We start from the raw sequence: 16,840 nt of genomic DNA on the forward strand, positions 1-16,840 counted from the left end.
TCAGGCCAGTGGCCCCTCCAGTCCAACACTCTGTGTCACAGAAGAACATAAGAGAAGCCCTGTTGGGTCAGGCCAGTGGCCCATCCAGTCCAACACTCTGTGTCACTTAAGAACATAAGAGAAGCCATGTTGGATCAGGCCAATGGCCCATCCAGTCCAACACTCTGTATCACACAGTGGGCAAAATACACACACACACACACACACACACACACAGTGGCTAATAGCCACTGATGGACCTCTGCTCCATATTTTTATCCATTCCCCTCTTGAAGCTGGCTATGCTTGTAGCCGCCACCACCTCCTGAGGCAGTGAATTCCACATGTTAATCACCCTTTGAGTGAAGAAGGTGTTCATTTTATCCGTTCTAACTTGACTGCTCAGCAATTTAATCGTCTCTGTATTAGCAAAGATTTGATCTTTTAATGAGATCTCTAATGTTATATTATCAGTAATATTTAATAATGGGAATAGCTCCTGAACCTGAAAAGGAAAGCCTTTTCTCTTTCATTCTATCCCCCCTCACCTGTCTTCCTTTTCATGCCACTTGTCAGTTTTATTTTTATGTTCTGTATGATGAACCACTACGAAAACTGCAAACAGTAATTTATTTAGTACCATCAGGGGGAAAAAAATAAGTGTATGGTTAGATCTTTTTGCTCAAACAGAAAAGACAGAAAAAAAATTAGTGGTTTTTAAAAGGTAAATGCAGAAATGGATGTGATAATGCTCAGGAAAAAACTGGCAGTGCAAAAATAGAAAGCATTCAATAGTGAAAGAAATAAGAAGCTGCACATGGCAATATACATACACTTCAGTAGCCTTAATAACGATGGTTGAAAATTCACTTTTGCAAGACAATTCACTTTTGCATAGTCATCTCACTTGTGCAGCTTAAATTTAGAACGAGAAAGGTTGACATAAAAAGAGCTCTAAATTCTTTCCGCCCGAAAGGTGGAATTGAACCACTCTGTCGCTAAACAGCTACAGGTTTGAAGCCTGCACCCCAGACCACTGAGGATCATCCGGGCAATAGTTACTTTTCTGTGCTCAGCTATATAAACCCCTCGTTATTAATTACTTTCAGGCTACAGTGAGGCACTGCTCGGAAGTGGGGTTGTAACTGTGTCTGAGGCCTCAAAGCGCAACCAAATGTTGTTGTATTACTTAGGTATACGTATTCATTACTCCTTCGGTACTTGATGGGTCTGAGTAGTCATCCTTGCCGAAGATACACCCCCGCAATCTCTCCACTGAGTTCTTTTCATCAATCATACAGCTTCAAAACAGGTTTATGCAAATAACCCGGACTCTGATTGGCTAACAGCTTCTCTTGCCGCAAGGCTTCTGAAAAGAAGCCCGTCTTAAAGAGACCGCGCCTCTTTTGCGGCTAAAGTTTTCTCTGTCCATACTAGGGGGGGCGGGGGGCGGAGAACGGGAGCCTTTGCCTGGCACGTGGCTGCTGCAGGGAGAATGGCAGCCCTTCTTCTGCAAAGATGGCAACGTAGTAATCTGCTTAAGCACGCTTGGAAGTGGGATGGGGGTGGGAAGAGTACTCTCCAGCATGATGGCATCCTGGAAAGAGCACGTTCTGTCGGGGGCTGAGCCTTAAAAACAAAACAGGCGTTTATCCCTAAAAACTGAGCGTGCAGGGCATCTGGAGTTAGTAGCACCCCAGTTTTCTCATGCGTTGGCAGGAACTGTTGGTTGTACAAAGAGAGAAGAAGATGATATTGGATTTATATCCCGCCCTCCACTCCGAAGAGTCTGAGAGCGGCTCACAATCTCCTTTCCCTTCCTCCCCCCAGAACAGACACCCTGTGAGGTGGGTGGGGCTGGAGAGGGCTCTCACAGCAGCTGCCCTTTCAAGGACAACCAATGCAGAAGCTATGGCTGACCCAAGACCATTCCAGCAGCTGCAAGTGGAGGAGTGGGGAATCCAACCCGGTTCTCCCAGATAAGAGAGCTACGGCTGACCCAAAGCCATTCCAGCAGCTGTAAGTGGAGGAGTGGGGAATCAAACCCGGTTCTCCTAGATAAGAGAGCTCTGGCTGACCCAAGGCCATTCCAGCAGCTGCAAGTGGAGGAGTGGGGATTGGGGAATCAAACCCGGTTCTTCCAAATAAGAGAGCTCTGGCTGACCCAAGACCGTCCCAGCAGGTGCAAGTGGAGGAGTGGGGGAATCAAACCCGGTTCTCCCAGGAGAAGAGTCTGCACGCTTAACCACTACACCAGACTGGCTCTCCAATTAATTTATAAGCTGTCCTCCGCGGAAGGGCTCAGGGTGGTGTACAATAGCATGGTATGGCAACCTATCTAGGGGAAAGTGTTGGTGTTTACGGGGACTAGTTCTGACATTCTGCTCATGGAGTAATTCCCCTGTGGACGCTTATAAAAACAAAACCTGCTGTGGCCAATGACGCTTGAAATTTACCTTTTGAGGAGACCATTGTGTTTTCCGGAAATGCTGCATCCGCCTGTTTGGGTGAAAACACCCAGGATGGAATCTGGAGCCATATGGTTGCCAACCTCCAGGCAAGGCCTGGAGATCTTCTGGGATTGAAAGCAATCTCCCAGTGACAGAGATCATTTACCCAGGTGAAAAGGGCTGCTTTGGAGGATGGACTCTATGGCACTATACCCACGGAGGTCCCTCCTCACTTCAAACCCCATCCTCCCCAGCCAGTTTGGTGTAGTGGTTAAGTGTGTGGACTCTTATCTGGGAGAACCGGGTTTGATTCCCCACTCCTCCACTTGCACCTGCTGGAATGGCCTTGGGTCAGCCATACCTCTCTTATCTGGGAGAACCGGGTTTGATTCCCCACTCCTCCACTTGCAGCTGCTGGAATGGCCTTGGGTCAGCCATAGCTCTGGCAAAGGTTATCCTTGAAAGGGCAGCTGCTGTGAGAGCCCTCTCCAGCCCCACCCACCTCACAGGGTGTCTGTTGTGGGGGAGGAAGGTAAAGGAGATTGTGAGCCCCTCTGAGACTCTTCGGAGTGGAGGGCGGGATATAAATCCAACATCTTCATCTACCTCACAGGGTGTCTGTTGTGGGGGAGGAAGGTAAAGGAGATTGTGAGCCGCTCTGAGACTCTTTGGAGTGGAGGGCGGGATATAAATCCAATATCTTCATCTACCTCACAGGGTGTCTGTTGTGGGGGAGGAAGGTAAAGGAGACTGTGAGCCGCTCTGAGACTCTTCGGAGTGGAGGGCGGGAGATAAATCCAATATCTTCATCTACCTCACAGGGTGTCTGTTGTGGGGGAGGAAGGGAAAGGAGATTGTGAGCCGCTCTGAGACTCTTCGGAGTGGAGGGCGGGATATAAATCCAACATCTTCATCTACCTCACAGGGTGTCTGTTGGGGGGGGTGAGGGAAAGGAGATTGTGAGCTGCTCTGAGACTCTTCAGAGTGGAGGGCGGGATATAAATCCAATATCTTCTTCTAACTTCTTCTACCACCCCCAAAATCTCCAGGAATTTCCCAACTCAGAGATGGCAGCTGTATAGCAGGTGGGATATTATACTAGCAGAGATCTAGGAAGGGGCTGACATTGATAACCAGTTCAAGGAAACCAGACCTCAAACAGTTCCTTCGGTTATGCATTAAGTTAAGCAACAGACCAATAACAAATCCCTGGTGGAACTGAATTTCAATGATACATGTGAGCAGACTACGGTGTGTCCTCTTTGCCCTTTCCCAGAAGGAGCAGCGGCTTTTGCAGCAATGATTTCTTCACACCCACCCACACCACCTCTTCTATGGGTTAAAACTGATAAAAGGATGTCCTTCACCCAAAGGGTGATTAACATGTGGAATTCACTGCCACAGGAGGTGGTGGCGGCTACAAGCATAGATAGCTTCAAGAGGAGACTGGATAAAAGTATGGAGCAGAGGTCCATCAGTGGCTATTAGCCACAGTATGTGTATATATGTGTGTGTGTGTATACACACACATATATTGGCCACTGTGTGACACATAGTGTTGGACTGGATGGGCCGTTGGCCTGATCCAAGATGGCTTCTCTTAGGTTCTTATGTGACACAGAGTGTTGGACTGGATGGGCTGTTGGCCTGATCCAACATGGCTTCTCTTATGTTCTCATGAGACACAGAGTGTTGGACTGGATGGGCCATTGGCTTGATCCAACATGGCTTCTCTTATGTTCTTATGTGACACAGAGTGTTGGACTGGATGGGCTGTTGGCCTGATCCAACATGGCTTCTCTTATGTTCTCATGAGACACAGAGTGTTGGACTGGATGGGCCGCTGGCCTGATCCAACATGGCTTCTCTTATGTTCTTAAGTTGAAGAGAGCCTTGTAAGATTCACTTGTTACTAGTGTGTCCCCTTCATCATTTGTTTTACTTCACAAATATGTACCAGAACTTATCATGGCTCAGTGTCCAGTTGTGTTTTCAGTACCATGACTCATGAAGTAGAAGTCACAAATGGACTTTTCCTATGACTTAACAACTAACCCCGCCAGAATATCGCCGCTCAAAGTCTGCTTATTTGGAATTGTTGCTCATAGATGTCTGTGCAAAAGTTCCGTGCTGCTGTGAGCACCAGGTAGCCATCGGGGGCAGTGTTGCCACCCATAAGCACCAATGGAACAGCATACAGTTGTCTTAACACACTCTTTTGTCTGTGCGTTAGGTTCACATGTGCTTTCAGGCTATTTTTAACAGATGTTCTGAAAATCTGCAATGCCTCTGCCTGACCAAGGGTTGTAAGAAAAGGCAAACTGTGTCACACTATATACGAGGTTTATAGAAAATAACAATTATTACATATATTAAAGATAATTATCCTTATCCTGCTAGAAGGAAAATATCCCATTTTTCTGTTAGCAATAAAAGTCTCGATGCCAAAGAAATTCGTCGTCTTCAATCAGTTGTAAATTCGCAATAGAAGGAAAAAGTGCCGGGACCGGTTTCGGCATCCAGCCTTCATCAGCCAAGGATTTGACATGCAATTCAATGCCTCATGGCTTCATGCCATACATATAGATAAGATAACATGTTACTTGAAGCACCTGTCCTTTCTTGCATTAGGATAAACGTGTTCCACAAAGTTTTGGCTGGTGTATGCTTCTGTTACCCAGGCTGCTTAATATTAATAATAATAATTAAATTTTAATTATATCCCGCCCTCCCCGCCTAAGCGGGCTCAGGGCGGCTAACAACATCCATTAAATATACAATACAGTAGTTATACAAGACGTTAAAATCGACTTTATCTGAAAACCATTCTAAATTCACATTCACAATTCACATTTAACATAATTTGACAGTAACAGTGATGTTCCTGGCGCTATTTCTGTCAGTTTACGTGATAGCGAAGATCCCTGAGGCAAAATCATTTTGGCGGATCCATTTGTTTAGTGATCATTAATCAGCAATCTGCAAAAGCCAGCCTAAAAAGGAAGGTCTTGCAGGCCCTGCAGAATTGGTCGAGACTCCGCAGGGCCCGCACCTCTTCCGGGAGCTGGTTCCATAGGCATGGAGCTGTGATGGAGAAGGCCCGTGCGCAGGTGTTCTGCAATTTGGCCTCCTTTGGCCCAGGGATAGTCAGCTTGTTCTTTCCTGCTGACCTCAGTGCTCTCTGGGGCTCGTATGGGGAAAGACGGTCCCTCAGGTAGGCTGGTCCTCGGCTTGTTGACAGTCATGTCTAAATTTAAAAGCTAACTTGACTGCTGATCTGCACCTGTGAAGATCGTGCCACATGGTTCTGTATTGTTCAATTTATTATTTATTAATTATTCGACTTGTATCCCGCCCTCCCTGCCGAAGTGGGCTCAGGATGGCTCACATTAGGAGGTCATGAGACCAATATTAATGGACAAAGGATAAAAATACAAGTACATCATACATAAGAACATATAAAATAATTACATAAGAACTTATAAAATAATTACATAAAACAATGGTAGGTGCTATTTGAACTCGCATTAAAATATATTGATGTATTGATGATGGCAGATACTACCAACTACATCAGTGTTAAAATTTTATTATTCAAGTACTTCTGCTGGATATCCTATTAGAAAAAGATCTCCAGTCACGATATGATGTTTGAGGTGGGCCAAGTAGATTACTTTCTGCTGTGCTGTGTTTATCGACTTCATCAAGACTGTTCTACCCAGGTACGCTACTAATTTTTTTTTTTGCCGCAGTGGTATTCTATTTAAAGTATCTATAACAGGGGTGGCCAACGGTAGCTCTCCAGATGTTTTTTGCCTACAACTCCCATCAGCCCAAGCCAGCATGGCCAATAGCTGCGGCTGATGGGAATTGTTGACAAAAAACATCTGGAGAGCTACTGTTGGCCACCCCTGATCTATAAGAATCAATCAATCAATCAAAACCTTTATTGGCATAGATAAGTACCAACAGAACAAAGTTAGAGTCCATTGGCATCTTTTACTTTTTTCTATTGCTTCAGACTAACACGGCTACCCACCTGGATCTGTAGGTACCAATTTGGTTGCTGAGTTAGGGAAAGAATGGTGTGTTTGTTTTTTTAAGGTGTCAAATTCATCTGCAACTTTAATGGTACAAGCCTTGAGCAGTTTCTCTGTCGATAGGTGGTGGATCAGAGTAATGTCAAAAAGCAAAAAATTGTGAAATAATAACGAAACCAATAGACACAAATACAAAAAAACCTATTAAACTGTCGAAGTTCAAATTTTTCAATTTGTTCCTAAGGTCCAATCAAAAAGTTCATATGCCTCAAGTAGAAAAATTCAAATCCTATCATTTACAAAAAAATCATTAAGGTGTTGTCTTCGTCTCTGTTGTGAGAATCTCCTGATGGGAGACTCCCTAGCTGGCAAGAAGTGTCGGTTCTTTCTCCCCGTTGGCCCACTTACGGAGGCTTGTGAGTCGCTGAACCTACACTAACTAACTTCTGAGTGTAGAGACAGAAATACTCATGGGAGACGTTGGTATTCTGAGGGCAAAAGCAAGGACAGAAAGAGGGAATAATATAGAAGCAACAATCTGGACTTTAATGAAGATATGAGGCATGCCCAAGTCTATCTTTGTTTGGTTTAATTGCTTATTAATATTTGTCGTACATCTTATTTTTAAATTTTATTTTAGTAGATTTATAGTTCGCCCTTCCCCCTAACGGGCTCAGGGCGGATCACAAACACGATAAAACAGTAAAAGCCAACAATAAAACCATATAAAATCCAACAATAAAACCATAAAACAATCAAAAGTATGTGGCATAGATGGTACAACGCATTTTATAGATTTAAGATATACTGTAGATATCATGAGTGTCATAGAAGTCATAGCTGTAAGCCCGATATCTAGCAATCCAAATAGTTGGTCAGAGCAGGGAGGTCTGTTAGATGATGTGAGCAGTAAGCTGAAGACGCTCGCTGGCCTCAACCAAAAACCTGGCGGAACTGCTCCGTTTTGCAGGCCGTATGGAATGGTAGTAAGTCCGGTAGAGTCTGAATTTCCATAGGGAGCTGATTCCACCAGGTCGGGGCCAGGGCCAAAAAGGCCAAAAATATTGTGGAATTATTTTTTATATACAAACATTGGGAATAGTAAGGCATTTCTTGTTAATGTTTCAGTGCCACATGGTTCTGTATTGTTTAACTTCATTAAGACTTAGCAACATGGCTTTTCAAAAATAAAAAAGGAAGAAAACTGGTCCTCTCTTTGATAAAAAGAACATTTCCTGTGTATGGATGTCTCCCCCTAAACTGGGCATATATTTTCATTATTGCAAACTGTAATGTACTGAGAAACGAGATGGTTTGAAGGCAACATACTTTAATGTGAGCACATTACAAGACAAAGGAACGCGCGGGCCGGGCCCCGCTTATATACATTGCCCGGACAGCCCCCCTGGTTTGACCAGGCCAGTCCTGGTCAGTACAAACTTCCCGCCACATGTCTTGGTGGGTGGGGCGACAGGCGAGCTACATCCGGGGACCCAGGGGTCGCCGTCTGTAGGGCTCGCCATGTGGTACCATCGTGAGTCAATACATAACACTCCTCTCCCCTTAGCTCAGGACACACAGTCCTTCAAGTAAGCAGGAGCTGTGCGCACCCTGGTCGACCTCCGGGGAGACCCTTGGGGGGTTTGTGCGGCCACTGGCTCAGTCGGGGGCCCGGCTGCTGTGGCGCTGGGTTCCCCGCGTGAGGGACCCGCTGGCCTATGGCTGCTTGCGCCTTCCAGTTCGGCCGGGGCTCTGGCCGTGTGGTCGTCATCTTTGTTTCTGTGTGGCTCCGCTACCTGCTCGGTCGGAACTGTCGGTGGGGCCGTTCGTCGGGGCGGCGTGGCGGTGGACTCCTCGCCGCCCTGCACAGCCTCCGGTTCATCTGGCAGGGTGCGGCGGCGCATTTGGTCAATGTGCCTCCGCAAGATTCGGCCCTCCTCTGTGGTTACGTCGTAGTGGCGGGACCCTATGACATGCAGCACCCGTCCCGCTACCCACTCGGGGCCGTTAGCGTAGTTCCTCGCATACACCGGGTCTCCCGCAAAGAACCCCCTGGCCGCTTCCCTGATCTCGGGGGACCCGCGGATGGCCGAGGCCGGTCGGGGTGCAGCCTATCCAGTCTAGTGATAAGCTTGCGCCCCATTAGTAATTTCGCTGGGCTTACCCCTGTGACGAGGTTGGGGGTTGTCCTGTTGTCGAACAGGAAGGCGGCTAAACAGTGGTCCCAGGCCCCCTGCACTATGCGGTCCATGGTGGGCAACGGTAGGCGGCTGAGCGCGTCTGTGTGGCCCATCGCCTTGCCTGGCCGGTGGACCAGGGTGTATGTATAGGAATTGAGGAACTGGTTCCACCGTAGCACGCGCTGTGATAAAATCTGAGGCGTTTGGCGGTCTGGGGCTAAGAGACCCAGGAGCGGTTTGTGATCTGTTGCTATGGTGAACCGCCGCCCGTACAAGTAGTCATTAAACTTGTGTACCCCAGCCATGATCGGCAGAGCCCCTTTGTCATTTTGGGCATAATTCCGCTTCGCCGGGGTCAGGGTCCTCGAGTAGTAGGCCACCGGAACCTCCCTCCCGTCTGGGAGGTGGTGCCCCAGGACGGCGCCCACCCCGCAAGGACCACTGGTAGGCTCTCATCGAAATGGTGGAGCACGTCATTAGAGATGAGCAGCCCTTTTACTGCCTTAAATGCCGCATCCTATGCCCTCCCCCAGACCCATGGGGCATTTTTGTCAAGGAGTCTGTGGAGAGGTTCCGCTATGGCGGCTTTGTGGGGCAGGAACGAATGATAGAAATTTAATAACCCCAAGAAACTCTGTAGTTCCGCCTTATTTGTGGGGGTGGGGACTTCCACAATGGCAGTGGCTTTGTCGGGTGGATCCCTGTACGGTCCACCGCAAACCCCAAAAACTCTACCCTGGGCACCCCCAGGGAGCACTTTTCCCGCTTCACTTTAAGACCGGCCTCTTAGAAGCAGCGAAGTACTTCTCGCAGCCAGTTGCTGAATTCTTCTGCATCTGGGGCGGCGATCAGAACGTCATCAAAGAATGGCTGTACCCCGGGGATCCCTTTAAGGAGAGAATCCATCCGACTCTGGAATACCCCCGGGGCCACACTCACCCCAAACTGCAACCTCCGCACCTTGAACGCCCCCCGGTGGGTGACTATGGTCTGTGCCTCGGCCATGGCGGTGTCCACGGGCAGTTGCTGGTACGCCTGGGCCAAGTCCAGTTTCCCAAAGACCTTGGACCCCGCTAACGTAGCCAGAACGTGGCTGATGACTGGAACCGGATAGGGATTGTCCTGAAGTGCCTTGTTAATAGTACACTTATAATCCGCGCATATGCGCACCTCCCCGTTTGGCTTTACTGGGGTCACTATCGGGGTTTCCCACGCGGCATAGGAAACGGTTCCAGCACCCCCTAGGCCGTGAGGCGGTCTAACTCAGCCTCTATTTTGGGCTTCAGGGCAAACGGGACCCGCCTGGCCTTCAACCTTACGGGTCGCACGAGGGGATCGAGGGGCAAGGATATGGGGGGGGCCTTGTAGCAACCCAGGGCCCCATCAAACACCTCCGGGAACTCCCTACACACCTCCTCGAATCCCCCAACTCCCAGATGCTGTACCCCCACGATTTTTATTCCCAGTGGCCGGAACCAAGCTAGCCCCAACAATGTGGTGAGCTGTCGTTTGACCACCAGTAAGTCGAGTTTGCCCCTAAACCCGTTGTATTCCACCCCCACCGTTGTCCAACCCAGGACTTGAACAGGGTTCTTTTGAAAGTCCCGAAGCACGAAGCCTGCCGGCCGCAGGCTGGGCCGGCCACATGGGCACAGCTTCCTCAAAGATTCCTCCGAGATTATAGAAATGGAGGAACCCGAGTCCAGTTCCATCAGGCAAGGCTTGCCCTTGATCCTGATGGAGACCTTGACCTTGCGGGGTGTCTCGTTGGGCAAGTTCATTACTTTGACGCTGGTTGATGCTGTCGTGTATTCGCCGGTCGACTCCTGGTTTGTTGATTGGCGGCGGGGGGCGGGGTTTTGGCGCGGCAGGCCCTCGCGATGTGGCCCATCTTGCCGCAGCTCCTGCAGACCACGTTGCGGTAGGGGCAGTCTCTTCGCTCGTGGGGGTCGCCGCAGCTGGCGCACTTGGTCGCAGGCAGTCTCTCCGTCGCCCGGGGTCGCTGGGTCGCTCGTGGGCCCGTCCCTGCTTGGCGGCGCAGCTGGAGTGCCTCTTCTTCCTCTGGTCCGCCGGGGTCCATCTCTCCCTGATGGACGGCGTCGGCTCTCGTTTTGGGAAAGGTCCTCGTGGACCGCTCTAACGCTACGGCCTCGTTGAAGGCGCTCTGGAGGGTGAGCTCCTCCCTCGCGAATAGCTTCTGTTGTAGCCTCTCGTCTCGCAGGCCCCATGTGAAACGGTCTGCCAGGGTCTTCTCCAGCTGTGCAAAGCTGCAGTTGCCCGCGATTTGGTGGAGAGCCACCAGGTAGTCGGCGGCCGTCTCTCCCGCTGCCTGGTCCCTCTGGTGGAAGAGGAACCGGCGGGCCACCCGTGAGGGCTGTGGCAAGAAGTGGCCGGTGAGGAGTCTGACTATCTCCTCATAGGACTTCTCCGTGATCTTCGTGGGGGCCGAGAGACCCTTGGCGATCTTGAACGTGGCCGGTCCACAGACACTCAGGAGAACATCCCTCTTTAGGCAGTCTTCAGTTATTCTGTTGGCTTGCAGGTAGCACTCGACCCGCTCCGTGTAGGTCTCCCACCCTTCCGGATTCGCGGGGTTGAACTCTTCGATACAGCTCGTTGTTCTGCTCTGGTTAGCCATGGTGGCTGTGGCGGCGGCGGTGGTCGCCGATGGGTTGCCTTCGACGTCTTCGACGGATCCACGTAGCCCTGTTTAAATTTCCTGGGCTAGCATCCCACCTTCGTCGCCACTGTAATGTGCTGAGAACCGAGATGGTTTGAAGGCAACATACTTTAATATGAGCACATTACAAGACAAAGGAACGCACGGGCCGGGCCCCGCTTATATACATTTCCCGGACAGCCCCCCTGGTTTGACCAGGCCAATCCTGGTCAGTACAAACTTCCCGCCACAGGTCTTGGTGGGCGGGGCGACAGGCGAGCTACATCCGGGGACCCAGGGGTCGCCGTCTGTAGGGCTCGCCATGTGGTACCATCGTGAGTCAATACATAACACAAACCAAAAAAAGCTTAACACCACTTGATTACAGGGCAACATTTCACACTTGAGGGCATGGTATCTGTATGGTTATTCTCAGTTTGAGATAACCCAGACCCGGCCGTTATCGCTTTATGGTTTGGAGGAGTGTGAAATGCCTGTCCTTCTTCAACAGAACTTAGAGTAATTTAGCCAAGTGGGTCAGATAGGTCTAGTGTATGATGTGCAAATTATTTTGGAGAGGAACGTCGTGCATGACACAGATGCATTGGGGTCTGCTTGTAAAGCCTATTGGGAAACAGGCCAAGGTGCTGAGGCTAGATCTATAGAAAGAGAGAGAGACTGGCTAATAATCATAAGGCTAATAATCATAAGGTCATATAGGATTTTTCTGGCCCAAACCTGACCATTCTTACAACAGTCTCACCCACTTTTCAGAGCAAATATAAAGTGTTTGTGTCAGTCCTTTTGATTTCCAGTGTCCCACGAAGTTCTATTAATCTTTCAAAGCCGTCTTCCTATGATTTATACTGTGGTATTCCAATTTTATGAGTCACGAGCATGGATTTGATATTAGCCTCTGATGATTACGTCGACGTATAGAACCATTTCCTTCCAATACTTTTTTTTTTTTAACTCATACTCTACTTTCCTTACCTGAGAGGTTAAAATAAGCTCATCAGAAATATTAATGCTTTACTAGCTGTGGAAGAAAACAGTTGAGTTTGAGACAAACGACTTAGTGAGCGTCTCAGAAAGTTTTAAGAAAAAGTCTTCAGTCTTGATAGAGGAAGAGGGCAGCATTGTCTGGTCTTCATTTGGGGCATTATTGAGTTGTTAATCATTGTGTAAGTTTTACATTTCTGCAGCGATGTGATTTTACTCAGATAAAACATTAGTTTTAAGTGCTAGCATCTTGAATTCATGATTGCCTTGATCATGATCAACCAAACAGAGACAAGCTTTTTTGAATTTTTTTAAATTGTTTAATAATTAGAATGTACAATTTTCATTGTCTCATTGTTCCGTTATAAATTTTCCTCCCCCATCCCTCCCCCCTTGATCTAGACTTCTTCTTTCAGCCAGGGGCAGAGGGCTTGAAGCTTCCACTGAATGTCTTCCTTCAGCTCAGGTAAAGCGACCACTTTTCCTTAATCCTCGATGTTTTATCTTCCCAAGGCAGATCCTGCTTTGTTATATTCATTATATCTGACTGAACAAATTCAAACAAATAATTATGCCAGGCTCTTTCTGTCCATTTATTTTTATATTTCCACCCTACCGCTATTACTGCTTTACCAGCTAACATCATCGCTTTTAATAGATCTTGGTTCTTTTTCCCTATTATCTCATTACCTAGGACACTCATTGACATCGGTTCAAAATCTATATTCAGCTTTACTTGAAAGGGCTTGTTTATTATTCTTACTATATTTTCCCATACTATTTTGACCTCATGACATTCCCACCACATGTGAGTGTACCATCCTTTCATTTTTTTGCAGTGCCAGCAGTTTGGGCTTAATCCTAGAAACATGTTGGCTAATGTGGCTGGGGAACAGAGACAAGCTTCTAAAAAGGGATCCCTGAAAAAATTAATGGAATGAGAAGCAGGGACAGATGAGCGGAACTGGAGGAGGGTCCCTGGGAATTAGGAAAAAGATAGACAGGAAGACAAAGAGGGAAGGTGGGAAAAGTAGCCTTGCCACTGTTAAGGCTCAAGGTTAATCGCCTCCTTTGAACTCCTTTGATTGAATACAGTTTTTTCTCCACTGTTATGAAGGGCTTTATGAGGCTGTTAGACAGGTCTTGAAAAGCAATAATTAGTAGCTTCTCTCTTGGTTTACAGGTATCCAGAGCATTTGCAGAGCTGTTGGTGCGATGTGTCTTTGTCCAGGGGTGTTCCTTTGAGATGAGAGCCTGAAAAGATTTAATCAAAATCAAAGATGTTTTGTCCTTTTTTTTTTGCTTTTGAACTGTAATCTATTGGGAGATGCTTTATTTCACTGAATCAAATTTTCAATTTATTTATTTTTTATTGATTTGTACTCCACCCTTTCCCAAGAATGGGCTCAGGGCAGATAACATGATTTAAAAATAACAATTTAAATTATACAGTTAAAAACAAATAAAATAGCAGTATATCAAGCAATACACAAGTTGTAAACCAAATTGTAGATGGTGGCATAGTTAATACATTTGCAGCACGCTAAGGTCTGTGAATACAGTTGATGGTAATGGCAATTGGCTAGATTGTTGGATCCAAGGATGGCTTCTTTAAAAGTGGGTGGATCACTGCTTCTTTGAGCTTGGCTGGAATCATCCCTGAGGCCAGGGATAAGTTGACAATATCTGCCAAAAGGCCTCGAATAACATCTCCACATGCTTTTACAAGCAGAGAACAAATGGTAGGTTTTACTGCAGCCAAGATCCTGTCGACATCTTCCCAGGAAAGTCAGCTGAAGTGGTCCAAAATAGGGCCAGAAGATAGACAACGGGCTTCCACTTCCTGTACTGTATCAATTGTGGCTAGTAAGCCTTGGTGGAGAGTCAAGACTATCTGCAAAATGAGTTACAAAAGCCTCAAAGCCAATGTCCAATTCCTTAATATTTTGGTTGCCTGTCAACAGTTCAGTGAGTAACCGAATTGTCCTAAATAACTGCACTAGGTGCGATTTTGCAGACGCGATGGAGGCAGCATAGAACACCTTCTTAGCCACCTTCACTGCTTTCTTTTTTTTTCATTTTCAAGATTTTTATTTGCAAAGTTCCTTATAATATATAATATAACCAAAGCAAAAACTTAAAAAAAAACATACAATGAAGATGAGATAAGCAGTAACTCTCTATAGCCACTATCTACAGTATAAGCAACATTCTCACTTTCCTGTTTTACCCTTCTTGTTTTGCCTTCTCTTTTTACGCCTTCTACCCTTCCCCTAACATACTGTTTTATTTACATTTACATAACCAATCATAAAATTTTGACTAATCCTGTACTTTACTCTTATAAATTTATAACTCGGTTCATCTATTTCAGCTATATCCATTATTTTTACTACCAGATCATCTGTGGTCGGAATCTCCTTATTCTTCCAGTATTGCACAAACATAATTCTTGCCGCTGTTATTATATGGATTGTCATATACTCTGCCATTTTATCTGTCTTGGTTGGGAACATATTTAACAAAAATAGTTCTGGCTTAAATGGTATAGACAGTTTCAGAACCTTTTGGATCAACTAATGTACCTTAATCCAGTATCCCTTAGTGACCTTACAGGTCCACCACAAATGAAAATAGGTGCCAACCTGTTCCTCGCATTTCCAGCATGTCTTGGATGACCTTGGGTACATTTTTGCTAGTTTTGCCGGTGTTATTTACCATCTATACACCATTTAAAAATATTTTCCTTATATGACACTGATTTTGTCATTTTGGTGTTTAATATCCAGACCTGGGTCCACTTTTCTAATTCCAGATTCTGCCCTATATTTCTGGCCCATTGGACCATCACCTCCTTCACCTCTTCATCCTGTGTTTCTACTTGGAGGAGGTATTTATATATTTTGCTAATTGATTTTTCCTCTACTCCCAATAAGAGTTTATCTAATTCACACTCCTCCTTATAAAAACCCAATTATTTATCTTTACTATATTTTGAATTTAACTGCATCATAGGCCACCAATCTGTGACTGTATCCTGTGCTTTTAATTTGCTTGCAGACTTCAGTTGTCCTTGATCTAATATGTCCTTGATCTAATATGTCACTGTACCTATATCTCGGCTTTTATTCACTTATTATACATTTGCCCCTTAATTATACATTTGCCCCTTAATTTTTTCCCAGACCATTCTTAGGGCTTTCCTTACCAAATGACTATAAAAGTATTTCTTTTCTTCCTTTTTATACCAGACATATGCATGCCACCCCAATTTTAGATCGTGGCCTCCTAGCACTAATAGCCTCTGTGATGGAACCGGCCCGATTCTGCCTTCAGACCCGGTCCCGTCAGCTCCCTATTGAGTCGCCAACCCCTGGAGGGAGCTATTTCTCCTCCTGCCCCTTGGGCTTGCTGCCACCACCTGCTCAGTCTAGGGGTTCAGATTGAGAGGAACAGGACTCCCAATCCCCCTCTCCAGCTATGAGGCCAGGCCTCAAGGTCCTCTGCCACCCTGTACTTGGGTATCACAGAGACCTCAGCACTTCTTTGTGGAACCCCTGGAGGATTGGCACCTTATCCAACTGCATGCCTTCCCCCTTGCCCGGGGCCCCCTTTATAAAACAGCGTGGTCTAAGGCGGTTGGGGATCTATGTGGTACAGAGATGGACTGTCAGCATTCCAAACAGTAAAAATATATTTATTTAAAAGAGAAAAAGAAAAGAAAAGAAGAACAAAACCAAAAACAGTTGCATTTAAAAAGTTAGCACAGCACAGCACCCGTACAGCAAACAGCATGACAAACAAAATGTGGTTTTAAACGCGTCGTCCTGTCCCTGGTCTAAACACGCCCTGTCTTTCTGGATGACTTACTTGGTCTGACTGCCTGGGGGCCTTTTCTCTTGAATAGGCCGCATGCACAGGCAGAAGCCCCCACACTGGCAACCTCTTCCTTCGAGCTGCAGCTGAGAACTGGCTTCTCTTCCTGCCTAACTCACATGCAGAGAACAAAAGAACTTCCTGCCTCTCTAGGAGACTTTCCCCCTAGAGTTGTTGGTTTGGCTCTGGAAGGGAGGGGGGGAGTGAGGGGAAGGCTAGGCCAAAGCCTGCTTAGGAGTTTCATGTTTTCCCTCCCAATGAAGCACCAACATTGACTAAAATGGCGTTTCTCCACAGCCTCTCATTGTTCAATTTTATCCAGTCTTTAACCCATGCTAAAACGTTTGCCCTGTAGTACAGCTCCCAACTGAGAAAAGCAGCTCTTCCTCTTTCCTTCGCATCTTGAAGTAATTTGGCCTTGATTCGTGGTTTCTTGGCTTGCCAGATGAACGCTCTTGTATTTTTGTTAAGTAATCTGAAGAATGATTTTTGAACCATAATTGGAATCACTTGAAACAAAAACATCACTTTGGATAAAACTAACATCTTCACTACTGAAATCCTTCCTAAAAAAGATAATTGTAATTTCGACCATTCTAGCAGATTTTGTTGAATTTCTTTTCATAACTTTTCATTGTTATCCTCATAGATGAA

The 16,840-nt window shown here is 46.5% G+C and overlaps 1 non-coding gene across 1 annotated transcript; it reads right to left on the reverse strand.

Annotated features, from left to right (window-relative positions):
• Nucleotides 1-945: 945 nt before the first annotated feature.
• On the reverse strand, nt 946-1,032 carry TRNASTOP-UCA (transfer RNA opal suppressor (anticodon UCA)). Its single transcript has one exon. It is a non-coding gene; the product is annotated as a tRNA-Sec (tRNA).
• Between the last annotated feature and the right edge of the window lie 15,808 nt (nt 1,033-16,840).

Source organism: Heteronotia binoei, chromosome 8 (genome assembly GCF_032191835.1).
Source record: "Heteronotia binoei isolate CCM8104 ecotype False Entrance Well chromosome 8, APGP_CSIRO_Hbin_v1, whole genome shotgun sequence".
In the NCBI taxonomy this organism is placed as follows: domain Eukaryota; kingdom Metazoa; phylum Chordata; class Lepidosauria; order Squamata; family Gekkonidae; genus Heteronotia; species Heteronotia binoei.